The 15,641-nt window shown below is 42.0% G+C and overlaps 1 non-coding gene across 1 annotated transcript; it reads left to right on the top strand.

Moving 5' to 3' along the window:
- Window positions 1-14,921: 14,921 nt before the first annotated feature.
- Window positions 14,922-14,994, top strand: trnaf-gaa (transfer RNA phenylalanine (anticodon GAA)). Its single transcript has one exon. It is a non-coding gene; the product is annotated as a tRNA-Phe (tRNA).
- The last annotated feature ends 647 nt before the right edge of the window (window positions 14,995-15,641 follow it).

The following is a 15,641-nucleotide window of genomic DNA, read 5'->3' as shown; positions in this document are numbered from 1 at the left end:
CAAAAAATTCCAGATGATTTGTCAAGCATGATTTCCCTTTCACAAATCCATGCTGACGTGGACCTGTCATGTCACCTCTTTCCAAATACGCTGCTATGACAACCTTAATAATTGATTCCATCATTTTACCCACTACTGAGGTCAGGCTGACCGGTCTATAATTCCCTGTTTTCTCTCTCCCTCCTTTTTTAAAAAGTGGGTTTACATTGGCTACCCTCCACTCGATAGGAACTGATCCAGAGTCAATGGAATGTTGGAAAATGACTGTCAATGCCTCCGCTGTTTCCAAGGCCACCTCCTTAAGTACTCTGGGATGTCGTCCATCAGGCCTTGGGAATTATCGGCCTTCAATCCCATCAATTCCCCCAACACAATTTCCCGACTAATAAGGATTTCCCTCAGTTCCTCCTCCTTACTAGACCGTCTGACCCTTTTATATCCGGAAGGTTGTTTGTGTCCTCCTTAGTAAATACCGAACCAAAGTACTTGTTCAATTGGTCTGCCATTTCTTTGTTCACCGTTATGACTTCCCCTGATTCTGACTGCAGGGGACCTACGTTTGTCTTTACTAACGTTTTTATCTTTACATATCTATAGAAACTTTTGCAATCCGTCTTAATGTTCCCTGCAAGCTTATTCTCGTACTCCGTTTTCCCTGCCCTAATCAAACCCTTTGTCCTCCTCTGCTGAGTTCTAAATTTCTCCCAGTCCCCGGGTTCTCTGCTATTCCTGGCCAATCTGTATGCCACTTCCTTGGCTTTAATACTATCCCTGATTTCCCTTGATAGCCACGGTTGATCCACCTTCCCTTTTTTATTTTTACGCCAGACAGGAATGTACAATTGTTGTAGTTAATCCATGCGGTCTCTAAATGTCTGCCATTGCCCATCCACAGTCAACCCCTTAAGTTTCATTCGCCAATCTATCCTAGCTAATTCACGCCTCATACCTTCAAAGTTACCGTTCTTTAAGTTCTGGAGCATGGTCCCTGAATTAACTGTTTCATTCTCCATCCGAATACAGAATTCCACCACATTATGGTCCCTCTTCCCCAAGGGGCCTCGCACAAAGAGATTGCTAATTAATCCTCTCTCATTACACAACACCCAGTCTAAGATAGCCTCCCCCCTTGTTGGTTCCTCGACATATTGGTCTAGAAAACCATCCCTTATGCACTCCAGGAAATCCTCCTCCACCGTATTGCGTCCAGTTTCGTTAGCCCAATCTATGTGCATATTAAAGTCACCCATTTCCTCTTAACCTTCTCTACTCCAAGGAAAACAACCCCAGCTTCTCCAGTCTCTCCACATAATTTTAATCCCCCATCCCTGATGCGTTTCCAGTAAATCTCTTCCGTACCCTCTCGAAAGTCTTCACGTCCTTCCTAAAGTGAGGTGCCCAGAATTGGACACAATCCTCCAGCTGGGGCCGAACTCGTGGTTCCAGTCTTTCATCCTTGGTACCAATCTGGTAAATCTCCCCTTACCCTTCTCTGTTGTAAGAAGAACAGCCCCAGAATCTACAAGATGTCCGTGTAACGAGCGTTTGCATCCTACCTTCCAGTGCACACAATGGCATCGAGCTCGTGGCAGGAATTGCTAAAATGGACAGGAAAAAAGAACAGCTGAAAGTCGACGGTGACTTAAAGCAATTTTTCTAAAACTGTGATCCTTATTTATTTAATTTAAATGCAGAAAAAATAACCTCACTTCCCCAGCTAGAAATTCTACCCAGTGCCAGTTCGCAGCGAACTCCCTCTCCGTAAAGGTCAACATTTTATTTCTTGTCAGTTTTTTTAGATGGAGGTGGGAGGGTTAAATGTATATATTTGCCATCGCTCTCTCTCTTATTTGTTAATATATATGAAAGCCCGGTGAAGGAATTGGGTGCAGAAAATTCCAGCTGAGGAATCCTCATCGATGGAACCAGAAACACATACAATAGGATAAATAAGAATCAGTTGGGCTGAGGGAGGGATGGAGGGAGGAAGGAGTGGAGCAAAGGAGGGGTGGAGTGATGGAGGGGTGGAGGGGTGGACGGAGGAAGGGATGAGTGCAGTGAGGGAACGATTGATGGAGGGAGGGATTGAGGGAGGGAGGAATGGAGCAAGGTAGCGTTGGAGTGAAGGATGGGTGGAATGTGGACGGAGGGAGGGAGCTGTGGGTCCAGGGAGGGAGCGATTGATGGAGGGAGGGAGGGGGGAGGGTGGGATGAAAGGAAGGAGGGATGAAGGGAGGGAGCGAAGCAGAGGCGGGTAGAGGGAGGAAGGGATGGTGGGAGGGACTGATGTAATATCTCCCAATTTACCCGATCAAAACTCCTCATATTCTTGAGCACCGATAATAAATGACCCATAACCTGCTCAGCTCTAAGGAGAACAATCCCAGCTTTCAGCTGCTCTGATGGTGCAGCTCACGCAGTGTAAATCTCAAGTTCCGTGAGTCCTTCTACCTCAGGCACTTCCAGATATTCCCTGCTGAATCACTGACACTTTTTTATGGAGCCAGTGCAAATCCCTGTGTGTGAATTACATCACAGGCAAGATAAGAGAACTCTCCCTGATAATAAACGGATCAGTGTAAGACTGGGTTCAGGCTCTGAAATTCAAAGACGATGAGCTGAATGGCAACATTTTAAAATACAAGCTGTGATATGTTCAAGCCTCGCCTCAGTGGAATCGCTCTCGCCTCTGACTCAGAAGGTGACAGATACTAAACTCCACTCCAGCGACCTGAGCCCATAAGCTGTGCCGACATGCCCGATGCTAGTACTGAGTGAATGCTGCATGGTCAGATGTGCCGTCTTTCGGGTCAGACATTAAAGTGAGGCCCCATCTTCCCGACCAGTTGGATATAAAGGACTCTTGGCACTATCGTAAAGAGCAGAGGAGTTCTCCACGGTTTCCAGCGCAACAAATTATCACTCAACCAACATCTGAAAAATAGATTATCTGATCATTATTTCATTGCTGTTTGTGGAATCTTGCTGTGCAGAAATTGGTTGCCACATTTCCTACATTACAATAACGACCACACTTCCAAAAAAATATCATTGGCTGTAAAGCAGTTTGGGACAACATGAGTTCATGAAAGTCGCTGTATAAACGCAAGGTGTTTCTAAATGTCAACATTTGAAAATACAAGTTGCGATATGTGAAAAGCTCTGATATTACTGCAATTGTAGAACACTCCTCTGGGCACTGGTTAACTTATTTAGTTTCAATTGGTTAAATCTTCCAATAAATGGAGATCCAGTGGAATAGCAGCCTGTTCAGAGATGTTCAACTGATTTCGGCAGCAGAACTTTCAGAACTGAAGTATACATTTTAAAATGTATTCCCTTGATATAAATCACATCTGTTCTATTGAACAAAACTGAAGCCAACGTCACAGTTCGAGATATGTATATATCTGTGTGCCAAATGTCAATAATATTTTAAAAAGCCCTTGTTGTGAGATGAAATGAATCAATAATTGACTCTGTTTATCTGATTTTTCTGCCATGAACACTTCAGTGATGCGTTTATGTAAATAAACACAGAAATAGAAGTCCCAGATTAGAGCATTGAGCGACAGAAACACAATAAATGTGTCCCCACCAACATGGCACAGAAATAAAGATAGAGAGAAATGAAAATATCTCAACAGATTCCAGCAACAAATGTTTTTTGTTACATTTCTCTAAATTATAGGAAAATAAAGTAACGTTGATACCCACGGTCAGAATTGGGAAAGATTCTAGTCACCGTCTAAAGTGACATCACAAATTTCCTGTATCCTCTCCCTCTCCTGTTTCCACTTTCCACCTTCTCTCTGGAGAATGGATAATTGGCCTTCCCCCCACAACTAGATGTCAACATCTAACAAGCGTTTTCCTTAAGCCCTACTGAAATGCTTCGAACCAAGTTGATTATAGTGCGCAGAGGGAGCTTTAATCCAAAATGTGACATGTGTATGGAATGATCTGGGAGTTTTTGATGGGACAATGTAGAGGGATATATACACTGTATCCAACCCGTGCTGGACCAGCCCTTGGCGTGTTAGATGGGACTGTGTAGATAGAGCTTTACTCTGTACCTAACCCGCGCTGTACCTGCCCTGGGAATGTTTGATGGGATAGTCTAGAGAGACTTTAATCTGTATCTCATCCAAGCAGTACCTGCCCTAGGAGTGTTTGATGGAACGGTGCAGAGGGAGCATTACTCTGTATCTGAAACATGTTGTACCTGCCCTGTGAGTTACAGAGTTCAGTGCAGTAATAAATGAGACAAGGTCTAGTTTAATATAAACAGAGGCATGGGCTAGTTTTTTAACATGGAAGAATGGGGCTAGTTTAAAAAAACAGTGTCTTTGTCTCGTTTACTATAAGCAGAGACATGGTTCTGAGTAATAGGAACAAAGGCGTGGCATATTCCAGCAATATCTGAGACACGGCATAGTACAATATTAGTAGTTCTAGTGCAGTACGGTTTTATTTATGCCTGGCATGTGGGTGTCGCTGGCAAGGCCAAGGTTGAAAGCGTAACCCTAATTGGATTTGAAAACCAGGTGTTGAGCTGCGACCTTGAACCGCTTGCAGTCCGTGTGGTGAAGGTACTCCCGCAGTGTTAGGGATGGGTTTCCACGAATTTGAACCAGCAATTATGAAGGGACCATAATAAATTTCCAATTCAGGATGGTGAGTGATTTGGAGGGGTACGTGGAGGTGATGGTGTTCCCACGAGCCCGCTGCCCTTATACTTCTAGGTTTGGAAAGTGCTGTCGAAGATGTCTTGGGAAGTTGCTGCAATGCATCTTGTCGATAATACTCACTGCAGACAAGGTCCGCCGATAGTTGAGGTAGTGAATTTTTAATGGATGGCGTGATATAAACAGGAACACGGTCTAGTATAGTAATAACTGAGACAGGCTCTGGTGTATTATACAATCGTAGAATGGTCACAGCACATAAAAGTGGCATTCGGCCCATATAGTCCGTGCCGCTCTCTGCAAGAGTATTTCAGCTCGTCCACTCCCCCGTCCTTTCCCGTAGCCCTGTGAATTTTCTTCCTTTACGTGTTTATCCAATTCCCTTTGCAATGCCATGATTGACTCTACCTCCACCACCCTGTCAGGCAGTGCATTCCAGATCCTAACCGCTCGCTGCTTAAAACCAATTTCCTCACGTCGCCTTTGGTGCTCCTGACAATCACCTTAAATCTGTGTCCTCTGTTCTCGACTCTTACGTCAATGGGAACAGTTTCTAGGCAGCTACTCTGTCTAGAGCCCTTATGATTCTGAACACCTCTCACAAATCTCATCTCAACCTTCTCTGCTCTAGGAAGAACAACCCCATCTTCTCTTGTCTAGCCACATAACTGAAGTACCTTATCCCTGGAACCACACGTAAATCTTTTCTGCACCCTTTCTAAGGCCTTCACATACTTCCTAAAGTGCGGTGCACAGAATTGGAAACAATACTCAGTTGAGGACTAACCAGTGTTTTATACAGGTTGGTCATTGCTTTTGTATTCTATGCCTCTATTAATGAAGCCCAGGATTCCGTATGCTTTTTAAACCACTTTCTCAACCTGCCCTGCCACCTTCGATAATTTTTGTACACATACCCCAACGTCTCTCTGTTCATCACGCCCTTCAGAATTCTACCCTTTCCTTTATTTTGCCTCTCCTTCTTCCCAACAAAATGTATCACTTTAAAATGTTCTCCGTTTAGTTTGACACATGTCCACCCATTCCACCATCATCTCTATGTCCTCTTGCAGTCATCAGTACCCTCTTCACTGTTCACTATGCTTCCAAGCTTTGAGTCATCTGAAAAGTTTGGAATTGTGTCCCGTACACCAAAATCCATGTCATGAATATAAATCAAAAGAAGCAGAGTTCCTAGTATGAACCACTGCAGAATACCTCTGTATACCTTCCGCTGGTCAAAAAAAAACACGACTGTCTGATTCCTGATACTCAACCAATTTCATATCCATGCTGCCACTGTCCTTTTTATTCTATTGGCTTCAACTTTGCTGGCAAATATATTATCAAGGCAATTTATGGAAGTGGACCACATCAACCATATGAACTGAGACTGGGTATTGTGCATTAAAAACTGGGACGGGGTCTGGTGTAATGAGAGAAGCAATAAGTTAGATAATTACAGATTTGCTAACCTCTGGCCAGGTACAGGTGCATTTTCATTTTTACCATCACTTCCACACTAGAGTTAAATCTCAGGAGCATCTGTGTGATGGTGAGGTGATCACTGGCCAGTAAAGCGCAGAGACAGGTGGGTGGCTGCTCATTATCCTCGGTGTGATATAATCCCCTTTCCCACTGAATATTGCGGACAGACTTGGTCACCTTGGTAAAGAAATGGTCAGTGTGACAAAACTTTCTAAACAAGAACACACAAAACAATGGGTTATCAATAAATGGTAAAGGTATTAACGACCTGCAATTGCATTTTGAATACAATAAAATGCTGAAAAATAATGGTTGAAGCTTATCATTTATCTTTGTGCAATGCACACATTATGAATGATGTGTTTCGTACCCACATACACACACACACATGCAGATACACTAACTCTTTTCAGTTGTTCTTCTCAACCAGATGAGACATTTTTCCGGTGGATATTAGTACCACGCGGCCGACCATTCGACAGTGCTGTGACGTCACGGTTCCAGGCCCTGTCTGACGCAATCAGTGGGTCACGGGACAGCTAAATAGGAAATACTGGAGGAAAAACATTCCTTAATATTAAAGAACAGGGAGGAATTTGCACAGGACAAAACAAGTGACAATTAGTAACTTTTAACACACAGAGTGCCAATAAGTAGTGCAAATTGCAGTGAATTGCTCACCTTCAGTCCTGTCCCTCAAATCCAGTCCATCTCCAGGAAATTGTTACAAAATTCACCCCATCCTATCAACACGAATATAACCGACACAATACCAGATCAATTAGTAATTGCACACAGCTGTTGATAGCTGTTAACAAAACTAAACAAATACTTCAAACCAAAAAAGTATTGTATCCTCAAACCCACAAACACATACATCTTTATTTATATTAATATCTGTCGATCCCTCTTTAAATCTTCTGCTTAAGTAACAGACGCATGGACAAGCACAGAAATAACGGAGGCAGGGTCTGTTGTACAATAAATAGTGACAGCGTCCAGTGCACGAATATTTTAGACAAGGCCTTGTATAATATGAAGACAGACGGGATATATTATAATATATTTCAGACATGGTCTATGTCAGGAATGACGGATAAAGGGTGTAATGTAATATAAACAGAGATAGTGGCATTGGAGGCTGTTCAGCGAAGGTTCACTCGGTTGATTCTGAAGGTGAGGTGGTTGTCTTATGAAGAAAGGTTGAGTAGGTTGGGCCTATACTTGTTGGAATTCAGAAGAATGAGAGGTGTTTTTATCGAAACATATAAGGGGGCTCGACAAGATGGATGCAGAGAGGATATTTCCACTCATAGGGGAAACTAAACCTAGGGGGCTTATTCTCAGAATAAGGGGCTGCCCAGTTTAAATAGAGATGAGGAGGAATTTCTTCTCTTAGAGGGTTGTAAAGCTATGGAATTCTCTGCCAGAAAGAGCTGTGGAGGCTGGGTCATTGAATATATGTGAGACAGAGATGGACAGATCTTAGAGCGATAATGGAATAAAGGGTTATGCGGAACGGGCAGGGAATTGGATTTGGGTCCATGATCAGATCAGCCATGATTAAATGGCAGAGCAGGCTCGAGTAGCCAATTGGCCTACTCCTGCTCCTATTTATTTTGTTCTTATATTCTTAGATCCTAGCGTGATTCAAAAATATTCCTTGTCCATTGCAATAATAACTGCGGCAGGATTTAGTGTTTTATATACAGAGAAGGGTCTCAGTGTAATATGAACCTAGACATGATGTAGTTATAGAAACACAAAATGGAAGAATGATACAGCAGATAATGTGTACATTCAGCCGACTTGTGCCTGTGCTGACACTAAGCTAAAATAGCTAAGCAATTGGTCCCACTCCCCCTGCTATTTCCCAATATCCCTGCATTTTTTCAAATATAATTATTTACCCAATTCCCTTTTGAAACTTATTACCTGAACTGCTTCCAGCACCCTATCAGATAGTGTATTCCAGATCATAACAGCTCGTTGTGTACTTCTTTTTCCTCATTTCGCCTCAGGCTCTTTTGCCACGTTCCTTAAATCTGTATCCTCTGGTTACAGACCCGTCAGCCAATGAAAAATGATCTTCTTATTTAAAGTGTCAGAACCATTCACGAATTTGAACTTGTTTATAAAAGCTCCTTTTACCCTTCTCTGCGCTAATGACAACAATCCCAATGCTCTGATTGTCTTAAGTTAACTGAAGTATTTCATCCAAGGTACTATTCTAGTAAATTCCCGCTGCACCCTTTCCAAGGCCGTGCAATCGTTCCTAAAATGTGACGCTCACAATAAACAATGTTTTACAAATGCTTAGCAATAAGTTCCTTTCATTTGCATCCTACGTCTCCATTTATAAAAATGGAAGATAGTGTATACCTTCTGCATTCCAAATCAGAGCCATTGCTATATTAAACCATCTCCTCATCTCCCTTCTGTTTTTCTTTGCAAATGATCTTAAATCTGTGTCCTCTGGTTACCGACACTCCTGTCAGTGAAAACACTGTCTCACTTTTAACCCTATCAAATCCCTTCATAAAGGGAAGGCTATAACAGGCAGAGGTATTATTTTCCGATTGCTGCCAGAGATTGATTGGTAGATTTTGGTTCGTTTCGGATATTACAGATGACGGAACCAATGCTGGTCGATGGAGTTAAGATGCCGATCATCCATCATCTAATTGAATAGAGGCATGGTATAGTTCAGTACTAATTGAGAAAGCGTATCGTGTAACTTAAACAGAAGAATGGTCTAATCCATTAATAACAGAGACAAGACCTAGAGCAATAAAAAGAGGAGACATCGTCTCGTGTAGTAATAAGTGCGACAGTGCCTAGTGTAATATAAATAGAGACACGGTATAGATTGTAATAACTGAGAGTGTCCAGTGTACTATAAACATAGGCATTTCCTCGTGCATTATAACTGAGGCAAGGTTTCGTGTAATATGAAAGATACATAGCCGAGTGCAGCAATAAATGAGACAGTATTTAATCTAAGGCTATATGAACAGAGGTACGGTCCAGTGCAATAATAACTTAGCAGGGCATCGTGTAATGTAAAATGAGACAAGTCTGAGTGAAATTTAATCACATGCATGGTCAAGTGCAGTGATAACTGAGACAGAGCCTAGTGTAATATAAAGAGACACGTGTTCTCGTGCAATACTAACAGAGAGAGCCTTGTGTAATATAAACAGAGACATGGCTTAGTGCAGTAATAACTGACACATGGCCCAGTGTAATATGAACAGATGCAGAACATAGTGTAAAATAACTAGTGACCAGGTCTAGTGCAATGATGAATGAGGCAGGACATTGTGCAATATTATCAGAAAAAGAGTCTAGTACAGTACTGATGGAGACAGGAGCTAGTCTAATATACCTGCGATATGGTCTGGTGCAGTAATAACTGAGACATCATCTTGTGTAATATAAACAGGGACATTGTCTTGTGTAATATAAACAGAAACATTGTCTCGGGCAATGTAAACATGCACATTGTCTCGTGTAATATAAACAGAGAGATTGTATACTGTAATATAAACTGAGACATTATATAGTGTAAATATACTGAGACAGTGTCTAGTGTAATATAACCAGAGACATTTTCTAGTGCAATATAAACAGAGATATTGTCCAGTGTAATAGAAACTGAGACAATGTCTACTGTAATATAAACAGAGACTGGACCTACTGTAATATAAACAGAGACAAGTTTTATTACAGCAAAAACTAAAACATGTCCTGCTGTACTTTTAACAGAGGCATTCTCCAGATCAGTATAACTGAGGCAGGGCATAACTGTCTAAGTTATTAATGTACTTTACCTGTTCTCAGTTTATATTATACAGGACCATGTCCCTGTTTATATTACACATGACCCAGTCCCAGTTATTCCTGCACCAGAACATATTTTAGTTAAATTATATCTGACCATTTCTCTGTTTATATTACATAAGTCCCAATATCAATTATTACTGAAACAGATATTTCTCTGTTTATATAATTCATGACCTGGTTTATATTACACTAGGTTCTGTCTGAGTTATACTGCAGTACACACAGCCTCTGTTTAATAAAATAAGGACATAACAATGAGGAGCAAGAGTCGGCCATTCGGCCCCTCAAGCCTGCTCCGCCATTCAGGAAGAGCATGGCTGATCTTCGACCGCAACTCAACATTAACTGAAGTCTCTCATGCCTGATGATAATCTACTACATCTCCTCTTAACCATTTCTGCTCTAAGGATAACAATCCCATCTTCTGCGGTCTCTCCTCATTAAATGAAATCCCTCATGCAGGTACCAATCTACTGTCAATATGCTTAAAATAAGCCATTGTTGTGAGTTGAGTCTAATCAATAAGCAACTCTGTTGTTCTGATTTTGCTGCCATGAACACTTCATGGCAACCAGTGAGGCGTTTCTGTAAATAAACACAGAAATAGAAGCCCCAGATTAGAGTATTGAGCGACAGAGACACAACAAATGTTTCCCCACCAACACAGCATCGAAATAAAGATGGACAGAAATGGAAATGTCTCAACAGATTCCAGTAACAATTGTTTTTTGGTACATTTCACTAAATTATATTCGAATCAAGTAAAAATGATACCCACGGAGAGAATGGGGAACGATTCCTTCTCGTCAGCATGAACAGCAACATCACATGTCTCGTCTCATTCTCCTATTTCCATTTTCGGTTCCGTCTCTCAAGAATTGTTCATTGACATTTCCCCACAAATAAATGTCAACAGCTAACAAAAGATTACCCTCAGCCATAAGGATATGCCTCAGAACAAATTGATCGGAGTGCACAGAGGGAGTTTTAATCCAAATGTAAACTGTGCATTAAATGATATGGGAGTATTTGATGGGATAGTGTAGATCTTTACGCTATATCTAACCCGTGCTGTATCTGCCCTGCGATTGTTTGATGGGACTTTGTAGAGGGACCATTAGTCTGTGCCTAAACTGTGCTGTACCTGCCCTGGCAGTGTGTGATGGAACAGCATAGCGGGAGTTTACCCTGTATCTGACAGATGCTGTAACTACCCTGGGCGTTACAGCGTCAAGGCAGTAATAACTGAGACAGCGTCTAGCTTAATATAAACAAGGACATAATTTAATGCAGTGATAACGGTGACAGGGTCTCGTCTAATATAAACAGAGACATGGTTTAGTACAGTAATGTGAAAAGATCGGGCTAGTGCAATATAAGCAATGTCCTTGTCTAGTTTAATATAAACAGATACAGGGTCTTTTATAACAGGAACAAAAGCATGGCATGTTCCAGTAATATCTGAGACAGCGCCGAATACAAAGCTAGTAGTTCTATACAGGGATATTGTTTTATTGGTCACTGATACGTGGGTGTCGCTGGCAAGGCCATCATTGATGGTCTATCCATAATTGGCCTTGAGAAGCAGGTGGTGAGCTGCCACCTTGATCCACTGCAGACCGTGTGGTGAAGGTACTTGCACAGTGTTAGGGAGGGGTTCCACGAATTGAACCCAGTGACTATGAAGGAACGGTAATACATTTCAAAGACATAATGGTGTGTGATTTGGACGGGTACGTGGAGATGATGGTATTCCCATGACCCTGCTGTCCTTGCCCTTCTAGTTGGAAGAGGTCGTAGGTTTGAAAAGTGCTGTCGAAGATGTCTAGGCGAGTAGCTACAATGCATCTTGTGGATAGTAATCACTGCAGACATGGTGCGCCGGTGGTGGATGGAGTGAATAGTTAACGTGGTGTGTGTGGGGTTATGTAGACTGGAACAGTGTCTCGTTCAGTAACAACTGAGACAGGCTCTGGTGTATTATACAATCATAGAATGGTTACAGCACAGTAGAGGGCCTTTCGTCCCATATAGCCCGTGCCGCTCTCTGCAAGAGCATTTCAGCTAGTCCATTCCCCCGCCCTTTCCGGTAGCCCTGTGAATTTTCTTCCTTCAAGTAATTATCCAATTCCCTTTGTAATGCCATGATTGAATCTGCCCCCACCAGCCTTTTAGGCAGTGCATTTCAGATTCTAAACAATCGCTGCATAAAAATATTTCCCAAATGTCGCCTTTGGATCTTCTGTCTTAAATCTGTGTCCTCTTTTCTCAACCCTTCCGCCAATGGGAAAAGTTTTTCTCCAGCTTCTCTGTCTAGATCCCTTATAATTCTGAACATCTCGATCAAATCTCATCTCACCCTTCTCTGCTCTAAGGATAAGAACCCCAGCTTCTCCTGTCTCTCCACGTAACCGAAGTACCTTATCCCTGGAAGCACGCGTAAATCTTTTTGCACCCTCGCTAAGGCCTTCATATCCTTACTAAAGCGCGGTGCCCAGAATTGGACACAAAACTTCATTTGAGGCCTAATCATTGTTTTAAACAGGTTCGTCATAATTTCCTTGCTTTTGTATTCTATGGCTCTATTTATGAAGCCCAGGATGAAGTATGCTTTTCAAAACACTTTCTCAACCTGTCCTGCCACATTCAATGATTTGTGCACATATATCCCCAGGTCTCTGTGTTCATCACACCTTTTAGAATTGTATCCTTTAATATATTTTGCCTCTCCTCATTCTTCCTATCAAAAAGTATCACTTCACAAATTTCTGTTTTTTATTTGCCACGTGTCCATCTATTCCACCAGCATGTCTATGTCCTATTGAAGTCTCCTACTATCTTCCTCACTGTTCTCTATACGACCAAGCTTTGAGTCATCTGCAACTTTTGAAATTGTGCCCTCACACATAAATCTTATCACGAATAAAAATCAAGAAAAGCAGTGTTCCTAGCACCAACTGCTGCAGAACACCACTGTACACCTTCCTCCAGTACAAAAAAAACACTGCTCTCTGATTCCTGCCACTCATTCAATTTCATATCCATGCTGCCACTATTCCTTTTATTCTGTGGGCTTCCACTTTGCTGGCAAAGATATTGTAAGCGCACTTTATCAAACACCTTTTGGAAGTCAACCACTACAATGGCATAAACTGAGACTGGGTCTATTACCGTAAACACTGCGACAGGGTCTGGTATAATGATAGAAACAATGTGTAAGCTAATTACAGATTTGTTAATCGCAAGCCAGGTGCAGGTGCAGTTTCATGTTTAACAACATTTGCAGTAATCATCACACGCTGCAGGAGTATATCAGGGGATTCTGTGTGATGGTGAGGTGATCACTGGACAGTAAAGTGCAGAGACGGCTGGCTGGCTGCTCATTATCCTCGATGTGATTTAATCCCCTTTCCCAGTGAATACTGCGGACAGACATCGTCACCTTGATAGCAGCAAGATCAGCGTGACATCACTTTGCATCAGAGCATGCAAGACAACATGGTATCAATAAGTTTAAATGGTATTAAACGATCTGCAATTAGATGTTGATTAAAATAAAATGCTGAAAAATAATGGTTGAAGATAATTATTTATCTTTGTGGAATGCAATTGCACATATTATAATTTGTACACACACACATACATTTGTACATACACACGTACATACATACACACATATACACACACAAACACACATACACACAGACATATTTCGCAAACACTTTGTGTGTGCTCTTTTTAGTTGATCCTCTTAACCAGAGGAGAGAAGTATTCAGTGGATATTCGGATCCTGCAGTCGCCCATACGGCGGTGCTGTGAGGTCACGGTTCCAGGCTCTTTCTGACACAACCAGTGGGTCACGTAAAAGAGCAATCGAAAATATTGCAAGAAAAACACTTCTTTACATTAAATAACTGGGGGAAATGAGCACAGTACAAGACAAGTGTGAATTAGTAACCTTTAACACACAGAGTGCCACTAAGTAGTTCAAAGTGCAGTGGATTGCTCACCTTCAGTGCTGTCCCTCAATCCCAGTCTATCTCTGGGAGATTGTTACAAGAATCAGCCCATCCTCGCAACACAAATATTACCGACGCAATAACAGATCTAAATTACTTTGCACACAACTCTTGCTAGCTAGTACCGAAATTAAACGTATGTTCCAACGAAAAAAGTATTGCATCCTCCCACCCTCACGCATATATATCTTTATTTATATTAATATCTATCCACCATCTATATATCTTCTGTCTATCTTACAGACGCATGGTCGAATGCAGAAATAACTGACAACCATGTCTGTTGTACGATAAATAGAGATATAATCCTTGGAGTGGGAGTTTATCCCAAAACTATCTGAGACTAAGGCAAAAGTGAGAAACACTGAGCCCCGGTTGAGACAAACAGACATTGAGTTGTGAAGTCAAAAGATACATGGCCCAGTTTAACATAAAGGCAGACAGGGCCTAGTGTAACATAGAGGGAGACAGGGTCTAGTGTAACCTAAGCAGAGACAGGGCCTAGTGGAATATAAATGGAGACAGGTCCAGCATAACATAAACAGAGACAGGGCCTCGTGTAATATAAAGAGAGACAGGGCCTAGTAAATATAAACAAAGACAGGATCTAGTGTAATTTAAACAGAGACAAGATCTAGTGTAATATAAACCAAGACAGGGCCAAGTGTAATATAAACAGAGACAGGACCTAATGTAATTAAACAACGACAAGGTTTAGTGTAATTTCAACAAAGATAGTGCCAAGTGTAATAAAAACAAAATAACATAAGCAATAGGAGCAGGAGAAGGCCACCTGGTCCCTCGATCCTGCTCTGCAACTTACTATCATGGCTGATCTGATTATGGACTCAGCTGCACCTCTCTACGAACCAAAATACCAGCCGAAATAGCACAGTTGGAAGAGCGTTAGACTGAAAATCTAAAGGTCCCTTGTTCAATCCTGGGTTTCGGCAGATGTTTTTTGGCATGCAGGTAAAGCAGGCAGTTGAGAAAGCAAATGGCATGTTGGCCTCAATCGCGAGGGGATTTGAGTACAGGGGCAGGGATGTGTTGCTACAGTTGTACAGGGCCTTGGTGAGGCCACACCTGGAGTATTGTATACAGTTTTGATCTCCTAACTTGAGGAAGGACATTCTTGCTATTGAGGGAGTGCAGTGAAGGTTCACCAGACTGATTCCCGGGATGGCGGGACTGACCTATCAAGAAAGACTGGATTAACTGGGCTTGTATTCACTGGAGTTCAGAAGAATGAGAGGGGACCTCATAGAAACGTTTCAAATTCTGATGGGTTCAGACCTGTTAGATGCAGGAAGAATGTTCCCAATGTTGGGTAAGTCCAGAACCAGGGGTCACAATCTAAGGGTAAGGGGTAAGCCATTTAGGACCGAGATGAGGAGAAACTCTTCACCCAGAGAGTGGTGAACCTGTGGAATTCTCTACCACAGAAAGTTGTTGAGGCCAATTCACTAAATATATTCAAAAAGGATTTAGATGAAGTCCTTACTACTCGGGGGATCAAGGGTTATGGCGAGACAGCAGGAATGGGGTACTGAAGTTGCATGTTCAGCCATGAACTCATTGAATGGCGGTGCAGGCTAGA

The sequence above is a fragment of the Pristiophorus japonicus genome, chromosome 23 (assembly GCF_044704955.1).
Source record: "Pristiophorus japonicus isolate sPriJap1 chromosome 23, sPriJap1.hap1, whole genome shotgun sequence".
Taxonomy (NCBI): domain Eukaryota; kingdom Metazoa; phylum Chordata; class Chondrichthyes; family Pristiophoridae; genus Pristiophorus; species Pristiophorus japonicus.
Note: the sequence above shows the minus strand (reverse complement) of the source record. Positions and strands in the feature narration are given on the sequence as shown.